This window comes from Schistocerca americana, chromosome 5 (assembly GCF_021461395.2).
Source record: "Schistocerca americana isolate TAMUIC-IGC-003095 chromosome 5, iqSchAmer2.1, whole genome shotgun sequence".
In the NCBI taxonomy this organism is placed as follows: Eukaryota; Metazoa; Arthropoda; class Insecta; order Orthoptera; family Acrididae; genus Schistocerca; species Schistocerca americana.
The window spans coordinates 164,826,162-164,844,253 of record NC_060123.1 but is presented as its reverse complement, the minus strand read 5'-3'; the positions used below and the strand labels follow the sequence as shown (position 1 = coordinate 164,844,253).

Genomic DNA, 18,092 nt, shown 5'->3' with positions numbered 1-18,092 from the left:
AAAGGGACTTTGTCTTTGATGCAATTTCCACAGTCAATGTCAATCTTCAGGAGTTCTGGGATTGGGGTGATGAAAAACTATTTTTGATGTGTGTATAACACGAAAAATACGTAGAATTATGTTCACTTCGTAGATTGCAATAATTTTCGCAGATCATAATATCTAAGTAAACTTAAAAAAACTTCGTATTAACTTGAGCAGATGATGTGACTGAGTAACACAGTAGACATTAAGCCACCATCTTAATTTGATCTTCTTCCAACGCAAGATCTCACTAATCCATTAGTAAACGTGATTGTGAGCCTTCTACATTAACGTGGATTTTTGAAGCAGGTTTTCAAATTTATATCACATTCTAACTGATATTAAGATGTACGAAGTAGGTGACCGGAATATTTATTGGACGGCAATGACACATATAGAAATGTCTCCGAGCACCACAATCAGTGAACTCAGGTGTTAGAAACAGTGAACTGTTTTCGATTATCTGCAACATTCGTAAACTTACCTATTTTCATCAATATTTTTAGAAAATTTTAACAATTACATCGTCGTGTAGTAAACTAAATGGACGTAACACTCGATAGTTCTCATTTCTCATACGGGCACAGAAAAATAGACGTTGTGTCACTGTCTGCGTTGAGAATGTAACAAAAAATATACAGTAATTCCTCTGAAGACACATAAAACGTGGCTCTGCTCTTCCAGTTTCTTCCCTAATGAAATGTCTTAAGATTTAGTTTACTGGAATTGCCATGCACAAGGTCCTCTTCAGACAACTGACAGCGCCTGGTTCATCTTTGCTCCTCGCTCTGAAAATAAAGGCAGACAATACTTAGTGCAACATACTTGTATTATGGAACTGTCTAGAAAAAAAAAAAGTCGTACGATTAAAGGCTAAGTATAAAAAAAAATACATATACACGTACATAGTTCGTCTCCAGTAAGATGTTTCACATGATACAGATGTGATGTCGGAAACAAGTACTTCTGGAAATTAAATCCAAGTATGACACCTGTGATTGAAATGCGATTCACTCGACAGATTACATTCATGGCAACACTCAAATGTAAACAATTAGAAAACTACAGAGTATCAATGTGTGAATTCTGTGATCTTCTTACACACTTCTAAAGAAATCATTGATTCAAAGGGAGCTTACACATGTAACGATATCTCTTTCCTTGAGGGTTGTGCAAGAATGTATAAAGCGACATTTTCTGAAGCAACGTTAAGAATAGGTTTCAACCAACCAGTTTCTCATACTATTTTCACATGTGAGCCATTTAATGAGTAATAGATCTCTTAATTAGTGGTACTTGTCGTTCTAAGATGTGCAGTCGTTGTTTCCCGAACGATGGCATATGGAATGGGAAAGTACCTCTGCATTTCATAGCTCCTTCATGGTAGCGGTTGCTGTGAAGATTTCCCTCAAAATGAAAAAGGTGATAACCGGTGCATCCATTGGCACTCCAAAGCGTCATAATTAGAAGTGGTCCGCAGTGGATGTACCCTGCCACACTGCGGTTAACGCAACGTTGCCACACTGCGGTTAACGCAACGTATGTAGGACAAGTTAAGGGAAAGCGGTCCTAAAAATCGTTCTGCTACTCAGTACTCCGCCAACGGCCATCACGTGGATGGTGAACGCTAAGGCGTTTGTGGAAGAAACAGCTCATATCATACGTTGCTAAACCGTCATTATGGAGACATCTATAACCGTTTTAGTGCTCCATATCCAAATAACTTTGGCGAGGGTATACGGACTTGGTCCGCATCTTCAGTCTGGACAAAGCACTCATTTGCTCCTGCTTTCACGATCTCACTTCGTGTCAGGGCTGCCCATAATTGGGATTTTGCGTAGCACATAAGAGGACTGCTGGAACTTGGAGTACAATCGTACCTACCATAGCAATTACTTACTGAGGTACATCTACATAACTTTCGTGTGTGAATTCATTCCATCCAGTCTTTATGGATACTTTTGGAATTTCCACACAGACCCACCCTCCATTACAAATGAAAGATTTCGGTACTATTCGGTACTAGCTAGGTTCACCCGCATAGTAAAATTCGGCTGTTACTAGTTTCAGTACATTAGAGCTGTTGAGTCTTAACCTGAACTCTTCTAGACAGAACAGTTAGGTGTTTATATTCTATATTTACCTCCTGAGAGGACAAGAAGTCTCCTTCGTGGCCCATAAACGCTTTTTGGTTGGGAATATAGGCATACAAAGTGGTTACAGAGGGGTTTTTCTAAACTGGAAACACTCACCCACAATCAACGTACTCCATAGTAGCAGTTGCATCGTGTTGTGTAAGCTGCTTCAGAGATGTCCAGCGTAACTTTTTTCTGTTCTTGGCCATCAATCTTATGACTCGTCTAACGCGTTCCTCCATAATTTCTTCACATATGTTAATGTTTTCATATGAGAGTAACACACACAACGTCCTCGATTACTTGTTGTATATTCTAATCTCTTTCTTCAGCCTCTATTGGGTCTACAGTATTGTCTCAGTTTTGTTGTTAATCATCTTTCATTTGTTCCTCATTACTTCCAGATTTCTCCTACTGCCAAACGTCAGCAGGGTGCCTTAGCACTGATATCATTTCACCTTTTGAATATTTATTTTATTTCAGTCTTTCCTTTCGAACGTATGCGAAAACAGGCTGCATCCCAACCATACAATCTTTTTAATACGAGCACTTCTCTTTCAGTCTTCAGTTTGTGAGGATCCTCTATCATAACATGTCGAGTTATTTACTATGACTTCTAACTACTTAGAATTGATTAATCGCAGTGACTATGTTGCAGCTACTTCTGGTTTCGCCGTGGTAAAAAACTGAAGTAATCGTTGCCCAGTGACAATGCTTTTGAATAAAGTATGATTATTGCTTCTGAGTGCCAATGCCAGGCAGCAGTTGGCGGTCTACAGTCGGTAGGTAGAGATGTGTCGCGCGAACCGCACAGTCGAGTTGGGAACATGTAAGGGCCGGCACTGTTTCATTTGAGAGTTTCCGTGTGGAATGACAGAATTATATAGGAACACACAAAATATTAGTTAACTGTGAATGTTTCATAATATTTGCCGTATCTTGTTTTCATTAGTAAATAGTACCGTTCGTGACGTCATAACAGTAACTGTTGTTCGTAGTATGCATCATTATTGCTCCCTCGAAGTATCAATCACTGGATTACATCTGTCTCTCAATGAATAGAGGTGAGAGAAGCAGCAGTGTTGACGCAATTATACCACGCTCCAGCGGTCGTTTTATAATTTAATACTGTTCCCTATTTGTTCTTGCATATGTTATGTATCACCAGATTCTCCATATATCTTATTCTTTTCTTTAAACTTGAAACATCTTGCACCACCTTTACATCCTTTTTGACCTGAGGCACCCTTACTGCTTACATTTAACGTTCTCTGGCGCATAGTAGTCCAACAGTAGACTATCCCTACGCCATCATTTGTTTTGTCTGTAGTGTACACTGAACCAACAAAAGGCTTACACCATCCCTTTATCTCCAAATTCGTAGCACAGAGAACAAAAATTAGCTGTGACGCTTGCATATATATCCATCTGCAATGTGCTCAGATCGCAAAAAAGAAAAGCATCGCTAGAACATCTTCTTTCTCTGTGGGCGGTTTTTCACAGATTTCTTGAGCTATGTCAGTAAGTCGTCTTGTTCGGATGCAGGCTTTAGTTCAATGTGGCATGCCATCAGTCATGAAACCAATCGTGGATCCAGTTTTTCCCCTCTTCAATGGTGATTCCGTGTAAGTCGTGCAGAGCACGTGTTGCCATTTTAGTCGATCCCTCAAATATCGAATGGGCACAGAGAAAAGGCAGGGCACTCAGTTCTGGTGATCCTGGCACTCTGAAGGAGTGTTATCACGGGAGTAACACGATGAGCACACGCGTTCTCATTCGTCAAGATATAATTATCAGAAAAATGATCGTGATACAATCCTCCCACTAATAGCTGTAGAGTCTCGTCCTTGTGCCATGGAGCTGAGAGATTGCCCTAAACAGGTATGAGAGATGGAAAGACCCTATGTAATGCCATCCTACAACATCCCACTGCACATGTGAGACACAGTGTTGGAAGCATACGAAATTGCCAGGTTGTCTCATTAAATATTCCCTGTGGATACTAGGGTATAGTGCATGCAGAATACAGTAGCCTGTAGATGCGCAGATGGCTGCACTTATGTGTGGAGCATGGTAGTAGTGAGGGTAGGGGCAGGCGCTGTAGGGGAAATGCCGAGTGCTGCAGGGGAAGTGCCATTATAAACTTAAACCTACGTTCACATTTTCTGTAAATTTTAAGTGGTGACCCTCCTCGCGAACACTTGCATGGTGGCAGTTATAAAAAATCCTCAGTCACCTCTGCTTTGGTTAGTTTCTAAAAAGAATTTCATCGAAAATGTAGCAATTTCTTTTCGTCTGGTTTGTTAACTATTTGTAACTTTCAGAGAAGCATGACATATTTCTCGGATTGCCAGGTTAAAATATGCTTCTTTTCTCAAAACGCAGTGGTTTTTACACAGTGTCACCTCACTAATATGTTGTGCAGAAGCAGCTGCAAAAGAATTCTGAAAAAGTAGTTCATTAAATTTATTAAGTGAGGAACTGAGGAAAAGTAAGGTCTGCAGATTACGAAAAAGCACATCGTAGGTGCAAAATAAACGTGTAATGACTTCACTAATGTTGCTCCAAAACCCATAGCATTCTTCGTTTCAGTAGTTATCGACAGCCCTTTAAAATTGTATTCTTTCATGGAAAATGTCTGTATTTAGTGGAATAACACGGTAGGTAATGAAGTTTTGCGTAATAACCATATGGCAAAATATTGTCCTCTTTGTGTGATACCGTTTTCCAGAATCTCATTTTGATTTCTCAAATCGTTTATGAAATTTGAGGAACGTTGGAGATTTTTAACTCTTTCTTCCTCTGGCGTGGCGCGATCGCAAATGAGTGTCCTACATCAGATCAATTTTCTCGCGATTGATGACAAATAGAGACTTCCACCCAAGTCTGAAGATAAATTCAGTGCTTTAGATAGTTTTCATACTCTGCAGCACATTATGTAATATACACTAAGCGCATAATCATAGCAACCTGTATTTTTCCTTGCAGACTTTTGGAATATCGTGCAGTGTTTCACCTCCAAGTAAATATCGGAATAACTATTACCATTAAGGAAATGACGGGCACCTCATCATGAACCATAAATATAAAGCTATAATTAAAGTAAAATTAATTTTTTTACCGAATGCTTTCTGTGCAATTCTTTGAGAAAGATTACAGGTATGCGCCTCGATTCTGTAATCGCCGACTGGCCGAAAGGTTTCAGGCACTGTCGGCCTTTCCTTCACGGTTAACGTATGAACTTGACATACGCTTCGGACGAAATCTGGTCAGTGCGCGTCAGCCACCGTATCCTGCGCGAGGTATACAAACAGATACGAATATCGCCCATCAACAACACACTACGCAAATTCCAGGTTGCCCATTTTGCATGATTTCTTGTCCATCTCTAACGGAGTTCATCGTGTTGTGGTGTACGACGTGGTCTCGCCGTGATCGTCGGGAATAGAGATTCGCATCATGCAATCGTCTCGTAACAATATAAAAGCGATATGCGATTTCCTGTAGCCTCTTTGAACGTCGAATTCAGTTCCGGAGCACTCAACACACGGTTCCTTTCACTTAAAAGTTGTAGATGTCGAATATCATGCGCACCTGTCCAACTAGGACGACCTGTGCGGTGTATGTCTTCACCACAACCAGCTGACAGGCAAGGATTCCATAACACTTCCATCTGAATCCGGTTCCCGTGTCGAGGAAATTCCCAGGCTGACAAGCCGACTGCGTGTAACATGATGATGCAGACCCGATAATTGGTCATTATTGTCCTTCGTGGCGTCGTAGATGTTTGCTCTGGCGTTTCACAAAGGTTTCTAAGGCGTCCCTACTGATGGTTTAGTTTAAGCTGAAATGCTGCAGACAGATCGAGTCCGACCTCCAACCCGTAGCTGACGTGCATGGTAACTGTGTGTAGGGTTACAAACGACGTCACTCATCAGAGGTGGCTTTACCATAGGTACAGGAACACTCACAACAACAACAAGCTTTGTAACATACACTACTGGCCATTAAACTTGATACACTAAGAAGAAATGCTGTTGGTAAACGGGTATTCATTGGACAAATATATTGCACTAGAACTAACATGTGATTACATTTTTACGCAATTTGGGTGCATAGATCCTGAGAAATCAGAACCCAGAACAACCACCATTGGCCGTAATAACGGCCATGATACGCCTGGGCATTCAGTCAAACAGAGCTTGGATGGCGTGTACAGGTACAGCTGCCCATGCAGCTTCAACACGTTACCACAATTCAGCAAGAGTAGTTACTGGCGTATTGTGACGAGCCAGTTGCTTCGCCGCCATTGACCAGAAGTTTTCAGTTGGTGAGAGATCTGGAGAATGTGCCGGCCAGGGCAGCAGTCGAACATCTTCTGTGTCCAGAAAGGCCCGTACAGGGTCTGCAACATGCGGTCGTGCATTATCCTGCTGAAATGTAAGGTTTCGCAGGGATCGAATGAAGGGTAGATCCAAGGGTCGTAACACATCTGAAATGTAACGTCCACTGTCGATGCGAACAAGAGGTGACCGAGACGTGTAACCAATGGCACCCAGTGCCATCACGCCGGGTGATACGCTAGTATGGCGATGACGAATATACGCTTCCAATGTGCGTTCACCGCGATGTCGCCAAACATGGATGCGACCATCATGATGCTGTAAACAGAACCTGTATTCATCCGAAAAAGTGACATTTTTCCATTATGTTTTGCTATTCGTGCACCCAGGTTCGTCGTTGAGTACACCATCGGAGGCGCTCCTATCTGTGATGCAGCGTCGAACTGTTCGTGCAGATGGTTGTTATTTTGCAAATGTCCCCATTCTGTTGACTCAGGCATCGAGACGTGGCTGCTCGATCCGTTACAGCTGCGCGGATAAGATGCCTATCATCTCGACTGCTAGTGATACGAGGCCGTTGGGATCCAGCACGGCGTTCCGTATTACCCTCCTGAACCCACTGATTCTATATGCTAACAGTCATTGGATCTCGACCAACGCGAGCAGCAATATAGCGATACGATAAACGGCAGTGGCGATAGGCTACAATCCGACTTTAAAAAACTATCATTTGGATAAGCTATCGGACTGCGTATTTGAATATGAAATACTACAGGAACAAATGAACCTCTAACAATGTATACCTAAGCTTTCTGACTGCGTATTTGTATAATAATTTGCAAGTGATACAGGATCTAGCTTGTTCGACGGAATTTACTGGATTAGGCTACGTGACATGTTGTGATGTGTTAGTGTCTCTGTTTTGGTCCTGAGTTATGCACTCACCTCTTTAGACGACTTTCTTTTCCCATATGATTTACAGCAATTCGCAGCAGCATGCAGAATTAGCGGTTAAAACTTATATGCACTAAGAATGAATTTAATAAAAGGGAGTTTGCTTGGGTTCTGTTAGCTACTAGATAGATTATGAGAAGTGATATCATAAATTAAGTCTATTTAAAGCTTCAGAGTCATCATGAGAAATAATAGACAATGACTGTTCGTCTGTGGAAATGGACTCGATAAGCAACCTGAGCTATCAGTAATCGGCATTGTCATTTTGCCCTCACGTCGGTGACAGTAGATCTTACCACACTTAAGGCCTGATTTCATTAATAGAGCCAGGAGAGATATAGATGGCTTAATTACGCTTGAACATGGAATTAAAGGCAAAATACGCAAGCACAGCGCAAAAGATATTGCAGGGTTAGCCTCGTGATTGTTAGTCCGAGTTTGCAATAATCGCGTGTTTTGCTTGTCAGTTAAAGAAGCATCCTTATCCTCCAAATAATAATAATTATTGTCCACATGTAATACATAAATAAATGTTGTGGTTATTAAATGTTAATTTAATTTGTTAATCTGGCACTCAGCCATTATTGATACCTAACACGCAGTCAAATACCTTATTGAAATGTTAGTTTTAAGATTTTCATGTAACGATCTGTTGAGGACTTAAACGACAGTGAAACTGACACTCATACAACACACACACAGTGTTATGAAGCTCAGATTCTGTTTACTGATAGCTGATGATGCTTTCGAGTCTATTTTCACAGACGAACATAGGCAATATTTGTTGTAGCTACGTTATAAACTGCACGACATATGGGGTTAAGCAAAACTTTTGTTGATGTGTTCATGTAAGTCTCGTGCCAAACGAGATATTGAAGCCAACATGGTATAATTTTGTTAATAGAGTTATACATTTCTTTAGCCATTCGATAGTCTTCTGTGTTAAATTGGAAGGCAAGACTTGCTCGACCTGCTATCGCTACATGGATATCGCCAAGTAAGATCTTCGTACAGAGCTCAGTCGTTGTGTGCTGGAGGAAGTTACTTCTTCGACCCTTCTTTACACAGTGCACGTACAGGATAAACGACTGTTGTAAAAACTGTGTTATATAGCGTATTAGGTTTAAGAAAACTATTTCTAATGTTTAGGTGAAAAGCTTCGACGGTGGAAGCTGATATCAGAGCCGCATTTTGTGGATTTCACATCGCAACATCTACGAGCAGTATCGCCCGACTTCCATCTTAGTTTTTGGGTAATTTTCTGACTGTGAAGGTTTCAAGAGTTTTCCATTGCGCTTTGAATAATGAAAGCATGTCATTAATTGTAAGAACAGATGTTCTTCAACAGCTTGGTCGATGCTTTGGACCGGTCATGAAATGCAAAGGATATACACAAACCCGGGTGGGTTTGTGTTCCAACACTAGGCGCCTACCCAGGTGGCGCATAGAGAAAAGCTCATGAGGTATTATGGGTACAGAGGAAAGAAAATACTCGGTTAGGAACAGTATGTAGCACGCCAGATACCGGCTCGATGATATCCAGAGTGGGCGGTTTCCTGGTCAGCATCTGTCCACCGGGAGGTGCGGCTGAAAATGAATGCTCCTGGATCTTACAATCACCGATTCTAATTTCCCAGGCGAAATACCGGACCAACAAGACTACAGGGAACCATGATTTTTGCGAGAAATAACAACAATATCCCAGGTGGTAACGCATCCACCCATCAACAGACGGCAACTCGGATTGTGGGGAATCTGGGGATTACACGATCACAGAGAAAGTCGGCGTTCGCTGACAAACTTCCACACGAAACTCATGTATTTCCTGGAACTTAAACACAGTGATTCCACCAGGAAAATATCCAAACCTAACATTAGAGCTCGATAAACAGAAGGTAATGATATTTGCCCTGCTGAGAACACGCAGAACAGACTAAGACACAACATATTATACAAATGACCGTATTTTCAAGAAGAAAAATAGAATCACAAAAGTGCTACATTTCTGAGGATGGCCTTCATGGTACACAAGAAGATAATCAATTAACTCAGTGAAATCACCCTCATTACCAACAGGATAGTGACAGAAACCTTCAGAGCTCAATTAGAGAATATACTGTGATAAACGTATATGCCCCACTAATGGGGATAGCAAAAATGCCCTAAACCAACCGAAAAATTCTGGGCACCATTAGATACATTGATGGCCAAGATTCGCAAAGACGAAATAAAACTTTTTCATCTTGATTTCAAAGCATAGAGAAAAAATGTAACACAAAACTGTGGGGAAGATTGCGCCTATAAACAAAAATGAAAAGGCGCTCATTGAACTATGACAACAGTCCAGCATGAAGATTTTGTCAACATCCCTTAGAAAATGCATTTGAATAAAGAAAACCTAGTGGTCACTTATACAACAAATGGGAGAATCCCAAATCGACCATGTAACGATACAGTACCCAGTCCCGAAAGAGATCCATGACACTGAAGTTCGCAGAGGTGCGAATGTTGTATCAGATCACTTTCTGACTCGAATTTACACCGAAGAAAATCCTTCAGAAAGAAAACTCACAGAAAAGTTTGAGACGGAATAGTTCAAGGAATCTACCACAAACCAGGAGTGAGGAAAACAACATGCAAACATATGGGAAGAATTCCTTAGAAGGATCACACAAAATGAAAAAATAACTGATATTACGACAAAAAAACACCAAACCCCAATGGTAGGACACAAAATGAAATTGCACTTGGAAGACGCTAACAAACCTTCCAGTAATACAGCAGTAAAATATCCCCTGGAAACATATATCGTTTTAACGAGACCAGGAAACAGGCAGTAAACAAAGTACATAAAGGAACAACTGGACGCGGTAGAAGAAAATTTCTGCAACCATAAGACGAGGGAATTACACACACCAAAAACAGTTTTGCATCACCTCGGTTCCGAGAGTTCTGCAGCCTGTACAGAAAATTGGAATAGAGATCAACATAAACATCATTTCCGCAATTTTTATTGCTCATGAAAACCAAACATTGCACGTTGTACCACCATACAGCGACAGCTTCAGAGGTAGTGGTCCAAATTGCTGTACACACCCAGTAGCACGTCCTTTTGCACTGAAGCCAGCCTGTATTCGTCGTTGCATACTGTTCACAAGTTCATCAAGGCACTGTTGGTACAGACTGTCCAACCCCTCAACTGCGATTCGGCGTAGAACTTTCAGAGTGGTTGATCGGACACGTCGTCCGTAAACAGCCCGTTTTAATCTATCGCAGCTATGCTGGCCGCTCTAGTCGAGCGATGTCGTTATCCTGAAGGTAGTCATTCACAAGATGTGCACGATGGGGGCGCGAATGGTCGTCCATGAAGACGAATGACTAGCCAATGTGCTCCCGATATGGTTGCACTACCGGTCGGTGGATGGCATACACGTACCGTCCAGATATTGCGGCACAGAGGCGTATGTCGGCTCCACTTACTGCCGCCCGAGAACAGCGGGGAACCTCCACCTTCCTCACTCGCTGGACAGTGTGTCTAAGGCGTTCAGCCTGACCGGCTCGCTTCCAAACACGTCTCCGACGTTTGTCTGGTTGAAGGAATATGCGCCACTCATCGCTGAAGAGAACGTCATGCCAGTCCTAAGCGGCCATTCCACATATTGTTGGGCCCATCTCTACAGCCATCCATGGTTTCATAGTTGCCAAGACGGACCAGGCCTAGGACGTCGGGAGTGAAGCTGCTCAGCACACAGCCTCTTTTGCACAGTCTGGGCCGTAACACGACGTCCAGTGGCAGCACGAAAAGCTTTATTCAACATGGTGTCCTGGCTGTCAGGGTTCCTCCGAGCTATAATCCGTCGGTAGAGTACGTCTACGGGAGTAGTAGCCCTTGGGTGATCTGAGCGAGGCATGTCAGCGACTGTTCCCGTCTTTCGTTATCTCCTCCGTGTCTGAACAACATCGCTTTGATTCTCTCCAAGAAGCCTCGACACTTCCCGTGTTGTGAGCCCTTCCTGGCGCAAAGTAACACTGCGGACGCGATCCAGCCGCGGTATTGATCGTCTAGGCATGGTTGAACTACAGACAACACGAGCCGTGTACATCCTTCCTGGTAGAATGACTGGAACTAATCAGCTGTCGGACCCCTCCGTCTAATAGTCGCTGCTCATGTATGGTTGTTTACATCTTTGGGCAGGTTTAGTGACATCTCTGAACAGTCAAAGGGACTGTGTCTGTGATACAATATCCACAGTCAACGTCTATCTTCAGCAGTTTTGGGAACTGGGGTGATGTAAAACTTTTTTTTGATAGGGGTATATAGGACTTCCTCATGGGATGTCTACGGGTACACACCTTAAAAATTATGCTTCAGAAAATAATATGGAAAAGTTACATTATCTAATCAAGAGAATTGTTAGGAATTTATATTTTGTTTCTCGATGACTGCCCTGAACCTGAAACAAGATTCCCCACACAGTACAGCACATCCACTCACCTAGAGTCACTGTCCCAACGTGTTAAGAGATTTAGAAGCAACAGGACAACCGGTGCTGACAACATCATTGGAGAACTTGAAAAGGACCTCTGACCAAAGTCGTTACAGGAACGTACACAAATAATCACAAACTTTTTGCGAACAGAAAAGCTTCCTCACGACTGGAAAAGTGCACTTACCAATCTGCTGCACTAGAAGGGAGACAGGACGAATCTGAATAACTACAGAGGAATCTCCCTGCTAGAAGTCACCTCCAAAATTTTCTCGGCATGCTTACCCCAGACAACGCAAGATCAGTTATAACAAAAAATGGGTCAATACCAAACAGGTTTCCGCCCCTGTCGTTCAAGCGCAGAACAAATCTTCAATCTGAAAAAATTTCTAAAGTACAGGGTGTGTGTACATAGTTTCTCGTAGTCAGCGGGTACACAACTTTCCCACTAGAGCGCTCCCCACTAAGCACAACAGCGCAGGCGCAGCGCTCGTCCGTCTCCGCACTACGAGATGGCGCCGTCTTAGAGACGGACCAAATTCTGTTTCCGCCGATCGGCGTATTAATATGTAAGGCAGCCAATGAGATTGCTACTAACGTAGAACCTTTTCTCCTCGCGGATCACACTCGCACAGTGATACCTGAACGCGCGAGGTATTATAAGGAGTGTACAGACCTCCGATTAGTCAGTCTGCATTAGTCTGCATTTGTCTGTAGTCAAGTTTCAGTCTGCGCCTAATAAGATTATCATATTCCTGTACATGGCCATGAAGATAAATGAATAGACACTTTGTCAAGTAACAGAGATATGTGAGAGCAAGATTAACGTACCAAGACCAAAGGAACTTCAGATTAACAATTGTAAACAGCATCCAGAATCAAGCTAAGTAATTTCTATGCATTTTATTATTTTAATAAATATGTGTGAAAATTAATCAAGTTCTGTTTAAAGTTGGTCACCGTCAATCTGCCACTCTAAGCGTGCAACTGGCATTTCTATCGTCTTACCTAATGGCAGAAGATAAACACGCCACGATAAGACCACGAGACATATTGCTGACACTCGCCTACTTCGTTAGAGCGACAAGTCAAATAATCTGATGGTGTGTGTACCGAAGGTCTTACAGTACGCACACTACACAGGGCTACCAAGAATACTCCAGTGATGTGCACTTTCATAGATTTCAAGAAAGAATACGATTCTGCTGATTGACACTCCTTATTCAACATTCAATAAATCATGCAGTCGACCCAAAAACACTACGACTGATCGAACACCTATAGTCTGGTACAATATCGAAAATTCAATTCAAGGGTGATATATCTGGCCCTCTCAAGATCGCAACTGAAGTACGCTACCGTGACGGATTATACACATTATTTTTATCGTTTTAGTATCGCGAACACAATCAACAGTGGAAGCTTACTCTACGGTTTTCAATGGACTTGTTTACTGGGGACCATCACTTGCTACCATACCACTGACTGATGAAGCAAAGTTAGCCAAGAATGGTGTGCAGAATTTTCACAGCACCCATGCATAGACCGATTTGCAATTTTAGAAATAATATATCAATGACGGTTCTGGTTGCACTCGTGGTATAGGGGCAGTGTCTTTGATTAGTAACGTAAACTTTCTCGGTCCCGAGTTACATCTCGCCTCTTCTTAATGTTTGATTAATAATCAGCATTAGCGACTGAAGACTTCCGGCATACGAAGGCATCCTCGATCTGCCAACCGCCTTGTCAAAGAGGGAGGAGTAGCGGACTGAGGTTCAAGGCACTCTCTTATCCTAGGGGTGGAAAACAGCCAGCCGGCCGCGGTGGTCTCGCGGTTAAGGCACTCAGTCCGAAACCGCGCGACTGCTACGGTCGCAGGTTCGAATCCTGCCTCGGGCATGGATGTGTGTGATGTCCTTAGGTTCGTTAGGTTTGAGTAGTTCTAAGTTCTAGGGGACTGATGACCACAGAAGTCAAGTCCCATAGTGCTCAGAGCCATTTGAATCATTTTTTAGAAAACAGCCGCTAAAGGCGGAAGAATCAGCAGTAATCAAAGGCATGATATGGGAAGATTTCAGTTAGATTACACCATGGTTAGACAGAGATCCGAAATCAGATACTGGATTGTAAGGCGTACCCAGGATCAGATATGGACTCAGATCACAATATAGTAGTGATGAAGAGTAGGTTAAAGTTTAAGACGTTAGTCAGGAAGAATCAATACGGAAAGAAGTTGGATACCGAAGTCCTAAGGAATGACGAGATGCGTTTGAAGTTCTCTAAGGCTATAGATACAACAATTAGGAATAGCTGTGTAGGCAGTCCAGTTGAAGAGGAATGGACATCTGTAAAATGAGCTATCACAAAAGTTACAAAGAAGGTAATTGCGAAGGACCCATGGCTAACAGAAGAAACATTTCAGTAGATTGATGACAGGAGGAAGCAGAAAAATATTCCGGGAAACACAGGAATACAGAAATACAAGTCGATGAGGAATGAAATAAATAGGACGTGCAGAGAAGCTAAGACGAAATGGCTGCAGGAAAAATGTGAATACATCGAAAAAGAAATGATTGTCGGAAGAACAGTCTCAGCACACAGGAAAGTTAAAACATCATTCGGTGACTTTAAAATCAAGGGTTGGAACATTAAGAGTGCAACGGCAATTCCACTATTAAATGCAGAGGACAGTGCGGATAGATGAAACGAATACATTGAAAGTCTGTATGAGGAGTAATATCTGTATGATGTGATAGAAGGGGAAACACGAGCTGATTTAGAAGGAATAGGGAGTCCAGTATTGGAACCAGAATTTAAAAGAGTTTGGAGGACTTAAGCTCAAATAGGGCAGAAGGGATAGATAACATTCCCTGAAAACTTCTAAAGTCATTGGGGGAAGTGGTATCAGATCGACAATTCACGTTGGTGTGTAGATAGTATGAGCCTTGCGACACGTCATCTGACTTTCAGAAAAATATCCTCCACACATTTCTGAAGACTGCAAGAGCTGACAAGTAGGAGAATTATCGTATAATCAGCTTAATAGCTCATGCATCCCAACTGGTAAGAAGAATAAAATACAAAAGAATGGAAAAGAAAATTGAGGATGTGCTAGATAACGATCAGTTTGGCTTTAGAAAAGGCAAAAGCAAAAGAGATGCAATTCTAACGTTGCGGTTGATGATAGATGCAAGATTAAAGAAATATCAAGACACGTTCATAGGTTGTGTCGACCTGGAAAAGCCTTCGACGATGTAAAATGGTGCTAGATGTTAGAAATTCTGAGAGATATAGGGATAAGCGATAGGGAAAGACGGTGAATAATAAGAGTGGACGACCGAGGACGTAGTGGTCAGATTAAAAATGGTGTAGGACAAGGATGTCTCTCCCCTCCCCTGCCATTCAATCTGTAAATCGAAGAAACAATGGTGGAAATAAAAGAAAGATTCAGGAATGGAATTAAAATTGAAGAAGAAAGCTGAGTGAAAGTGAAGAAGAATGACATGACGTGCTGAGCGGAATGAACAATTTCATGAGCACAGAATATGGACTGAGAGTAAATCGAAGGAAGTCGAAAGTAATTAGGAGTTGCACAATTGAGAACAGCGGGAAACCTAACATCAGGATTGACGGTTACGCCGGCTGCGGTGGTCTAGTGGTTCTAGGCGCTCAGTCCGGAACCGCGCGACTGCTACGGTCGCAGGTTCGAATCCTACCGCGGGCATGGATGTGTGTGATGTCCTTAGGTTAGTTAGGTTTAAATAGTTCTAAGTTCTAGGGGACTGATGACCACAGATGTTAAGTCCCATAGTGCTCAGAGCCATTTGAACCATTTTGACGGTTACGAAGCAGATGAGGTTCACGAATTCAGATACCTAGGCAGTAAAATAACCAATGACAGATGGAGCAAGGAGGACATCAAAAGCAAACTCTCGAAGGCAAAAAGGGGATTCCTGGCCAGGAGAAGGCTACTAGTATCAACCATGGGTCTTAATCTGAGAAAGAAATTTCTGAAAACATAGGTCTGTAGTACAGAATTGTATGGTAGTCAAACATGGACTGTGGGAAAACCGGAACAGAAGAGAATCGAAGCATTTGAGATGTGGTATTACAGACAAATATTGAAAATTAGGTGGACTGATAAGGTAAGGAATGAGGAGGTTCTGTGCAAAATCGGAGAGGGAAGAAATGTGTGTGAAACACTGATAACGAGAAGGGACAGGATCGTAGCACATCTGGTTGAGAGTTGAAGGAATGACTTCCATGGTACTAGAGGGAACTGTAGAGGGCAAAAACTGTAGAGGAAGACAGAGATTGGAATACATCCAGCAAATAATTGAGGACGTTGTTTGCAAATGGTAATCCGAGATGAAGAGGTTGGCACAGGAGTGGAATTCGTGGTGGGCCGCAGCAGTCAGAAGACTGATGACCCCAAAAAAAATGTATATATATATATATATATATATATATAGTTTAGCCTTAGTATGATTGCTGGCATTATTGGGGACAGATTATCTATGAAACACTGTGTGGACCATCAAACATTGAGTTTTTCACGTAACACTTAAACCTTTTGCTGGAAGATGTGGATCATGTGGTTCATCAACGATGGGGTACCGGTGCAGTTCGCTCTGCAAGATCAGTTTTAAATCAGTTTCCTTTGCAAGTATTGGCCAGCAGCACCTTGGTTTAATCCATCTGCTGACCTCGAGTCATAGAATTTCTTGGGGTGGATTGACGGGGGGGGGGGGGGGGGGGGAGGGCGTGTAAAGTACATAGCTACTTGATACCAACTTGAAGACCTATTGCGATTGCTAACATTATTCGCCAGCTTGTTCAAGAAGGATATTAGCAGGCACAGTAGACACCTGCAGGGTGAACCGACTAAGACCACTCACTATGTGGCATTTAGAAGGCTGTTACAGATAATGATAGACGTTTTGCACATCTCATCTGGGCATCAGAAGACAACATCCAAAAAGAAAAAAATCCTGTAGAATCAGGTTTGAAAACAAGAAGACTAGAAAAAAAGAAATATGTAACAAAAACTCCGTGTCTATCACTAAGAAATTTAGAAAGAAGTGACCAGATGTACATTGCCGGAAAAAATTCGTGCACCCTTTCTGAGGTTTCTAATTTAATCTAAATTTATTGTTGCTACGGTTCATATGGAGTACATGAAATGATTACATTTACAGATCAGTAGGGCCATTGTTTCTAAGGTACCAGGTATCGATCTATGCTGAAACACGATTAGTATATGGTGCAGCCAGCACGGGCGTCGATCCGAGCACTACCTGGCACCCAGACGATCGTACAGATAGGAAATACTGTCCTGCGATACGCTGTGACACACCTGCTCCATCTGGTAGCACGGTTCTGTGAGAATTATTGGCTGACGAGACGCACGATTCCCTTCTCGTCCAATCGTATCCTACACATGCTTGGTAGGAGACAAGTCAAGAGATTGTGCTGAGCAGGGAAGTTGCCGCAGGTCTTGCAGAGCATGTGTTGGGAATGTGTAGACGAGCATTATTTTGTTGGAGCAGCACATCACCCATCTGTTGCCAAATCGGCAAGAGAATTGCTCTGACAAAATTCTGCATGTACCGATCACTGATTAGCTTCCTCTCCAGATACACCAAAGCTGAAGAAGATTAGTTGCTTATCGCACTTAAGACGGCCTTGGGTTGGGCTAGTGTGTCTTGGACAAATGCACTCTATGAGACAGTGCTCACCAGGTGTACGTTGTTCATGAAAAGGACCATCACTTGCGTGCCGGGAGAATCTTCTTTCATCGGTGAAGACCACGTCGTGCCATTCCATCATCCAAGTAATTCTCTGACGGCACCAGTCGAGAGTTACACGTCGATGTCGTGGTGTGAGTGGATGACGGGTTAGAAGTATGTGTGCCCATAGTCTCAACATTTATACATCTAGTCTCACGAGCCCTCTTATTTGTGTTGTGGTGGCTGTGTCCTTATAAATAGACGATCCTGGCGGGCGTCTGTGCTGCATGGGCGTCCAGAACCCCGTCTATGGTTGCAGCAATGTTCACGTGACCACTGGTACCAGAAGCTTTTCACAACTGACGCAACACGTGGCAGTTCTTCAAAAGGACTATCCCGACACTCGGAAGGGCACAATTT

The 18,092-nt window shown here is 42.6% G+C and overlaps 1 protein-coding gene across 1 annotated transcript in view; it reads right to left on the bottom strand.

The window, feature by feature from the left end:
• Nucleotides 1–417: 417 nt before the first annotated feature.
• Nucleotides 418–18,092, bottom strand: part of LOC124616123 (zwei Ig domain protein zig-8-like) — a 282,641-nt gene continuing 264,966 nt past the window's right edge. The window contains exon 9 of the mRNA XM_047144389.1: nucleotides 418–812. The gene's annotated coding sequence lies outside the window, so the exon portion shown is untranslated. The remainder of the gene's footprint in view (nucleotides 813–18,092) is intronic.